Source organism: Nicotiana tabacum, chromosome 6, assembly GCF_000715075.1.
Source record: "Nicotiana tabacum cultivar K326 chromosome 6, ASM71507v2, whole genome shotgun sequence".
NCBI lineage: Eukaryota > Viridiplantae > Streptophyta > Magnoliopsida > Solanales > Solanaceae > Nicotiana > Nicotiana tabacum.
The window spans coordinates 153176495-153186370 of record NC_134085.1 but is presented as its reverse complement, the minus strand read 5'-3'; positions in this window follow the sequence as shown (position 1 = coordinate 153186370).

The window sequence follows — 9876 nt, the reverse complement described above, 5'->3', positions numbered from 1 at the left end:
TGTAACGAAACTTTCTTTTCTTTTAGCACCTTGACCAAAGTGGTGTGTCGTGTCTCGTTTGATGTTCCAGAATAACATAAGAAAATCTATGGTGCAAATCAAGTTGAAGGAAGGTTGCAAATAAGTATAAACAGAGATGTGTGGGTCGCAAGTTAAAGTATGGTACAACGACAAGATTTTAGGAAGATAGGAGGAAGGATAAGAAAAATATAAGTAAAAAGGGGACTAGAATGGATAAGTCCTTGGGGTTAAGCTCATAAGAGAGATGATGGTTTCTCTAAATTATATAAGGCTCAATATAGCCTGAATCAACTCAAAGGAATCTAGGACTAGTAACATTTGAAATAGATGAAATGCTGCCCTGGTAGTGGAATAAGGGCATAATTGTGATAAATAAAGATGAAGTTTGAGCCTTCGAAGAGGGGGATTTCATGAATTGAGAAGGATTAGAATACCCATATAAGTGAACTCAGAAGGGATCCACGTTTTAATGGACTGATGCTTGCGAACAGAGTTCCCAGGCATTGAAGGATAGATTAACTTCAACACCGATTCTAACGCTCCCAGAAGGGACCGATGGTTATGTTATCTATTGTGACACTTCAGGCATTAGTTTGGGTGGTGTGCTGATGCAACATGGTAAGGTTGTAGCTTATGCTTCTAGAGAACTAAGAAAGCACGAGAAGAATTACCCGACCCACAATTTAGCGTTAGCCGCAGTGATTCATGCACTAAAGATGTGGAGGCACTACTTGTATGGCATTCATGTTGATAGCTATACGGATCATACAAAGCCTTTAGTATATCTTCAAGCAAAAGGAATTGTATTTACGTCAAAGGAGGTGGTTGGAGCTACTTAAAGACTACGATGTTGATATTTTATACCATTTGGGGAAGGCGAACGTGGTAGCCGACGCCCTCATCCGTAGGTCTATGGGTAGCCTATCATATTTATAGCCAGAAAAAAGGAGACTAGCCCATGAGATTCATCAACTAGCTAGTCTTGGAATTCGATTACTGGACTCAGGTGATATTGGAATTACTATTCAGGATACGACAGCATCCTCGTTAGTAACTGAAGTGAAGGAATACCAGTAAGAGGATCCTGTGTTAGTTCATTATAGGGATACCACCCCTCAGAAGGAGAAGACACCATTTGAAATTATAGAAGATGGGGTCCTCAGATATCGAGGACGATTATGTGTCCTTAATGTTGTAGGGCTGCGTCGGTAGGTTACAGGAAAAACTCACTATTCTCATTATTCTATCCACCCTGGGTCAACGAAGATGTATCGTGACATTAAGGAGGTGTACTGGTGGAACGACATGAAGAAGAACATTATTGAGTTTGTTGCTCAGTGTCCTAGTTGCCAGCAGGTAAAGATAGAGCACCAGAAGTCTGGAGGGCTACTGCAGACTTTAGAGATCCCGACATGGAAATGAGATGTGATAAACATGGACTTTGTCATGGGTTTATCTCGTTCTCATCGTAAGTTCGATTCCATATGGGTAATAGTCAATAGGCTCACGAAATCAGCTCATTTCCTACCAGTCAAATCTACATATACAAAAGAAGATTATGCAAAGTTATATATTAAAGAGATAGTGCGACAACACAGAGTACTATTATCTATTATATATGACCATGGGGCCCAGTTTACATCACATTTTTGAAGGTCATTTCAGAGAGGTCTAGGAACTTAGGTGAATCTCAGCACAGCTTTTCATCTACAGACTGATGGACAAGCCTAACACACAATTCAGATGCTCGAGGATATGTTACGAGCATGTGTATTGGATTTTAAGAGAAGTTGGGATGAACATCTACCTCTTATCGAGTTTGCATATAATAACAGTTACCGCTCCAGTATCCAGATGGCTTCGTACAAAACTTTGTATGGACGCAGGTGCAGATTCCCTATAGCATGGTTTGATGTTGGAGAATTTGGGTTACATAGGCCAGACCTGGTTCAGCAAGCCATTGAAAACATAAAGCTTATCTGGGAGCGACTGTTGACAACTCAGAGTTGTCAGAAGTCATATTCTGACGTGAGGTGACGAGATGTAGAATTCAGGGTTAATGACTGGGTATTTTTAAAGGTGTAACCTATAAAGGGTGTGATGAGTTTTGGCAAGAAAGGCAAACTTAGCCCTCGGTACATGGGACCATATAGGATCATACGCAAAGTAGGCCAGGTAGCATATGAGTTAGACTTGCCTTCAGACTTGGAGTCTGTATATCTAGTCTTTCATGTGTCTATTCTCCATAAATGTATCGGAGATCCTCCAGAATCATGTCAGTTAATGATGTTCAGGTCACAGAGTAGCTATCACATAAAGAAACTCCCATTGCTATATCATACAGACAGGTTCAGAGATTGAGAACTAAAGATATAGCTTCGGTAAAAGTACTTTGGAGAAACAACAATGTGGAAGAAAAGACTTGGATGGCCAAGGAAGACATGAAGTCTAGATATCTCTATTTATTTCCTCCTCCAGAAAAGGGTCCGACTGAAAAGTCATAACCTTAAGGTACGTGTATGGATTCTGGTGTCAGTTATTGTCGTTGGCCGTGTGAGGCCATTATCGTTATTAAGGATTGTGGTCCTTTGTGGCGTTGAATTATTAAGTTTCTACAGGAAGAGTTGGTAGTAGTATTGTTACAAATGTGACTCTGCTAAGGTTATGTAGATCCCGGAGAGTTAAACATTCGAGGACGAATGTTTTTAAGGGGGGAGGATGTTACATCTCGCATTTTTGTATGTTAAAGTTTCATCTTCAGTTAATCGACGTAGACTCGGGGATGAAATTATCTTGAGGTTAACATATTTATGTTATTTATAACAAGCTATAAGTAAGTGTCAAGAAGGATAAAGAGTACACGAATTAAAGAAAATGAGTTTCGTTGAAGGTTGCCGATTTGGGATAAAATACGGGTCGAGTGATAATATCCGATAATTATGGACTAATACCATGCAAGGCACCATATGACCACGGTAGTATGATGTATAAAGTATAATAAAAATAAATAGAATTTTAAGTAATTTGAAATAATTTTTAATTATACGGGTAATTGGTTAATTACCGGATAACGGGATATTACCTAATTAAATAATAAGTGGATAAAGATTAATAATTACCCCAAAAGAAACGTGGCAGCCAACTACTTTCCAAACAATGACTCATGGTTACGTTGGAGTAGGTGGCCACCTAAAGTTAGGTACATAATGACACTACATAAAAAACTTATAAAAGGTTTGGTTTCCTTTATACCAGCTTGGTTTCATTTTGATTTCATTTTATACAACCTATCTTTCCAGTACAAAATCCTTTAGAAACAGACGCTAACACTTAAATCTAAGGAGCTTCCAACCAAAATTCTTGAGACCAAATCAATTCTAGCGAGAAATTATTAGCATCTTAGTAACATAAAATTTTGCGGTTCTAAAAGAATACGGTGAAATCTTCTCCAAGAATATTATATGGAGTTTTCCCTACTCCAGGTATATTAAGGCAATCCCTTCTTTCTTTTTGGCATGGTCCAAGTTATACAGAAGAAACGAGCAAATACACAATTTCCACAAACAACTCTATTCATAGAAATTTTAGGGGTCTCTATTTTCTTGAATCCCCATGTGACATATTATTATATCTTCTGTTCATGAGTCTTAAAAGAATACGCAGTTGATAAAGATTATCCGAGAATATTGAGATTTTTAATATATTTTCATGCATTTTATTCATTTATGCATGTACATTGACCCGTGACCAGACGACGTTATATACGCATATTTATATGTATATATTTATGTATATGGGATATGGGAAAAAAGTTACGGCGTTATATACGCACCACCACATAATCAATTGGTATATGTTGATGATGTTGCCCACAGTGGCCAAGATGATATGATGGGATGCCCTCAGAGGCTTGATGATATTATGTACACCCATACCTATGCATGACACGACATTTATATGCACATGCATAACATTATAAATGTTTCAGAATTTACAAAGTTATTCAGATTTACAGATGGATTTCTTTATTTCATGTTCCATCTATGCCTTTTACGTACAGATTTTCATGTCTTATATACTCAGTACATTTTTCTACTAATGTCCTATTTCATGGGGCCTACGTTTCATGCCCACAGGTGTAGGTAGGCAAGTGTCACGACCCCAAATACCGGACCCGGTCGTGATGGCGCCTCTCGTGAAGACAAGGCCAGCTGACACTTTCCATTTCAGTTTTAAGCAATCAAACAATAAGAATTTATGTCTAAAACATGATAATTAATCCAAAAGTAAATAGTTAATAATATAGTTGCGGAAGATAAACCCAACACAACCCAATACCGAGGTGTTACTAGTCATGAGCAACTACCAAATCCGGATAATACTAGAAAGTCTACAGAGTCCAATACAAATCCAAAACAAAGATAAGTAAGATAAGGGAAGAAGCTCTAGGCTGCGAACGCCAGTAACTACTTAGAGAATCTTCGGATCCGCCTGAGCTGGAAAGATCAACACTCGGTCGCGGGATCAGATGCGCCTGAATTTGCACACGGGGTGCAGGGAGTAAAGTGGGTACTCCAACTCAGTGAGTAATAATCATAAATAAAGACTGAAAGCATGAAATCATGTAAGGTGCATTATAGGCTATAATGAAGCAGTAAAACATGTAAGAACAATGATTCAGTAAAGATATGTAAAATCTTATAAGTTTAGTTTAAACTTTAAGAAATGCCTATTCAACAATTAAATAGGTAATGACAGACAATTAAGACAGATAAGCACATAAAGGATTGCCCCTCGGGCACAATGTCAACAATACCAGCCCCTTGGGCTATTTCTCACATCACAATGGGTACCCGCACTCACTGGGGGTGTGTAGACTCCTGGAGGGGCCCCTTACGGCCCAAGTGCAATATCAAGCCATCTCGCGGCATCATTACTAGGACCTCGTCCTTATATCAACAAGCTACCTCGTGGCGTACATATCTCAGGCCCTCGGCCTCATAGTCATAATCAGTGTTTCCTTACAACATAGGCCCTCGGCCTTACTCAATCAGAATCTCACAGCCACACGGGCAACAGTTAAACATAGTGCTCAGCCCAAAATATTATTTAAAAATATCATTTAAGTGTTAAACCAGAGTAAACATGGCTGAGTTATGAAAACAGTAGAATATAGCATTACTGAGTTCAAGTATAAAGTCGAAACAGTGAGGAAATATCAATAAAAATCCCCTAAGGGTTCAAATAGTTGGCACGAGGCCCAAAATATGACATTTAACCCAAATCATGATGATAACAAATGGATTTCAGTCAAATACATGGTAAAATAGTCATTCGGGACAGACTAAGTCATAATTTCCAACAGTGCACGACCCCACGCTTGTCATCTAGCATGTGCGTCACCTCAATATAGCACAACGATGTGCAATCCGGGGTTTCATACCTCAGGACATCATTTACAATCATTACTCACCTCAATCCAGTCCAAACTCTAGCCCGCGATGCCTTTGCCCCTCGAATCGGCCTCCACTCGCGTCGAATCTATCCAAAATCAGAATCATGGCGTCAAAATATGATAAGGAAATGAAGCCAAGCAAAAATATGCAATTTACAACATAAATCCCGAAATTACCAAAACCCGACCCCTGGGCCCACGTCTCGGATTCCGGTAAAAATCACATCAATGGATTCCTTATCATACCCCGAGTTCATACATACCAAAAACATCAAAATCCAACCACAAATGACCCCTCAAATACCCATTTCTAGATCTCCAATTTCAAGCCCTATTTCTTTCATTTTAGGCTTAATTCCCATGATTAATTAGGTAGATTTCACATTAGAATCGAGTTTTAAGTTCATGAATCTTACCTCCACGTGTTTCTCCGTGAATCACTCTTCAAAAATCTCCAAAAACGCTCAACAATGATGAAAATAAACCCCAAAATCGCGGACAAGAGGACTATTTAAACATTCTACCCAGTCTTGAAATCCTTTTTCGCGAACGCGGTCAACACTTCGCGTTCGCGAAGCACAATCAAACTTTGACCAAGAATTACTCTTCGCGATCGCGACCTTCCCATCGCGAATGTGATGTTTTCCTCAGACCAGTCTTCGCGATCGCGTTACCCCTCTCGCGAACGCGATGAATAAAGTACCTCAAGTCTAGCTAACCAAATTCCTCTACGCGAATGCGGTCCACTTTACGCGAACGCGATGACCAAACACCCTGGCCTTTCTCGAACGCGGAGCCTTCCTCACAAACGCGAAGGCTTAATCCCAGCCTTCATCAACTGACCCTTCGCGAACGCGAGGACCCACTCGCGAACGCGAAGGTCATTTCTCTGCAACACTGATCTGCAATTTTCTGCAATTCCAAACATCATGAAATGGTCCGATTGACCATATAAAACTCACCCGAGGCCCCCGGGACCTCACCCAAACATTCCAACATATCTCATAACCTCATTAAAACTTTTTTCAACCTTTGGAATGCTCAAAACAACATCAAAACATGAAATTCACATCGAATTCAAGCCTAAGAATTCCAAAATCTTCTAAATTATGCTTTTGATAAAAAACCCAACCAAACAACATCCGAATGACCTAAAATTTTGCACACACATCCCAAATGATACAACAGAACTAGTGCAACTCTCGGAATTCCATTCCGGCCCCTATATCAAAATCTCACCCATTAACCAAAAATCGCCAAAATACCAACTTCGCCAACTCAAGCCTAAATCTACTCCGGACCTCCAAAATACATTCCAATCACGATCCTAAGTTCTAAATCACCTTCCAAAGCTATCAAAATCATCGGAACTCACATCCGAGCCCTCTAACACATAAGTCAATATCCGATTGACTTTTTCAACTTAAGCTTCCTCAAAAGAGACTAAGTGTCTCAAACCTTACCATATCCTTTCCGAACCCGAGCCAACCAACCCGATCACTCATAGAATCGATAGACAAAGCAATAAGAACCATAAATGGGGGAAATAGAGCGGTAACTCATGAGACGACTGGCCGGGTCGTCACAACAAGCTGACGGTCCCCCTTCTTAGGATCCTTGATTAGCGAGAGTTGGCGTGCTCCACTTAATCCGGAGTTGCTTTTGATTTTGGTACGATGTGTTTGTATATATATATGCGTATGATGTGGCTCAGTCCCATCTTTGTACAGTTATATTTCTATGGAGATCTGTAGACAGTATGTCCAGTTGGATAGTATGTGGCCTTGCCGGCTTCCAGTTGTGAGGTATATAGTTGTCTATAGTAGCCTTGTCGGATCGCCCTACATATGTTGCATGTATATGTACATATGCCTTTTGGGCAGGTTTCTTTCATGCATATTATTCTCGTAATTCAGTAGATGTTATTCAGGTTTATATCTTAGACGCATGCTTAGGGGTGTATGACAGGTAGGACTCGGGCACTCGTTGCGGCCCATCGATTTGGGTCGTGATAGATATTCTGTCATTCTAACTCAGTAGTTGTACTTCTGAGAGCTTTGAGGCTATGCACATGTTGTTATAATGCTCATGAGTTTTTATCACATAGTATTGATGTGATGCTAAGATGTTTGCCTATGTGTCGAGGCAGTGAATGACTTGAAATGAGGTTTACTCAATGCATCATTTAGAGATTTGGTATCTTAATTCTGGTAGAGAAAAGGCAATCAGACTAAAATATTCAGGTTTGGGGTGGTGGAGTAACGAGACTTGGTATTTTAGAGCCTGATGGAATTTTCATCTATGATGTGGTGTCATTGTCCTTGTTGAATACGTTAAGTTTGCCGGTGTTATGGTTTTCTTTAATTCACCTTTGCGGTAGAGTAGAGTGAAATATTATCGGAGAAGCGGCTATCTGAGATCGCGGTGTGTGGTGGTTCAGGATCGAATCGGCGTTCCTAGTGTTGATGGATCGAGAAAGACGATCCTTAGAAAGGTTTAAAATGAGTAGCGATCTATTGGTTCAAGTTCTACGGAGATGTATTCTTGATTTAAGGCAACAACTGGGCAGCGAAGGATGAGGAAGGTCATGTGAGAAGTGTCATGCAATGGTTAAATTCCTATAAGGCCAGGTGTATGAAGCAGAAGTTGAGTAGTTGATTAAATGAGAGAGTTTGACCAAAGTGGGAGAGTGGCATAGTAACATATGGGTTCAGTAGTAAGATAAATACACGCCTTGAGAAAAGATTAGAGTGATTTGGGATTTATGGTGGGCGGTGACTAGGTCTACAAAATTTATTTTGAATATTGGCTATTATACGGGGAGATTGGATACGTCAGGAAGGAGTTGCTTGATAGGAAGAAGAATACCACATGACCTTGAATTGGATTGTATTATCGCACCTTTAGTTGATGTCCATGAGGAGTGAACGAACTTGTACAATTGGTGAATGAGCACAGGATCAGGTGGGTTACCTCCTGCGAGCAGGTTAGCGATTATGTGGTATTGGCGAAGCTTCTACGAAGAATTCTACTGGCTATACAGTAAGAGGTCAGATATGTAAATATGGCGGGTAATTTAGAGTGTTTATAAGGGGTTTAACAGAAGGATTTTAAGAAATTTGGCGGGTTGATTGTACAAGATCATGTCGATGATGAAGAAAGAATCTTGGTGGGTTCCAGAATTATGCAATAGTAGCTTCAAGTTAAGTGGGAGAGCCCTACTGTATATAGATTGATTATGCGGTTATCTATTATGGGGTTTCTGGTTATCTATATATTGGTGGGTTATTACGAATAAGAAAAAAGAGCATCAGTAGTGATTTGAGCAAAGGATTTGAGGAACGCGTGCTATAATTGGCCTTATCAATTTATGTTCAGGCTTTGGGAATACTCAGATTTATGCTTCATGTAAAGGTGATGTACAAGAAAGGTGATTCAGCTCGGTGTTTCCTTGAGAGGGTGTTCATGTGCTAGCAGGGAACTAGAGTTTGGCTTATATTCGGGGCCAAGTTAGAGTGGGTGACTCTCACCAGTGGTCCTAGTGGGTTCAAGAATTTGAGTATAGTGCCTAAGGACTTGGAATGTTCTATGTTATCATTGGGTATGCGGTGCAGTATTGGAGGAAGGGAAGAAGTAGCTTCGGATTCGCGAAAGGTCTTGCAGAATGGGTGTACCAGTTGGCAATGCTATTGTGCGCTTAAGGAGAATATGAGATGGTTCATGGGTATTGAGACGATGTGGTCTTGTGGATTGGGTCACTCGGGATGAGTGTTGTTGGGTTTCATTACATTTATGAATGGAGCTAGTATTACTTCTAAGGCAAGTTAAGAATAAATTGGGAGAAGACAGGTCGACTAGTAATGGTTGGATCGACATGATTGTGGCCGTGATCAGTTCCTTCAGCATGCTTAGTTATATATGTGATTAGTGGTAGAACGTGCGAGGCTTGTCAGCTACCATAATTTGATTGATTTGGGAGTTATTTGGTTCTAAGGACTAGGTTGAGTAAATGGATTCTGAAAGAGTCATGGCGGTTTAGATCACGACATGAGGTTGTAATTCCCGTAGTTTGAGAATTCAATTACGTGTTGTAATGGTTCTTCTTAGATGAGCTAAGTAAAAAGTTTCTATATGATGAAGTTTTTATTCTATTTAGTGGATCAGGAGTTATGGTGAAATTCGTATACTGTCACGTATGAGCATGATAGGTGTAGTGAGCGGCATAGGAATTAGAAGTTAAAGATCAAGGTTTCCATTTAGTGTTGGCAAGAATATCACGAGCTCAGGTGAGCAAGAAAGGATCCAGATGATTAGAGTAAACTGGTAGTGTCTTTGGCGTCGCCTGAGATCGGTGTCCTGTGTAAGAGGCTTTGCGTACTAATTTCGAATTTTTGATTTGC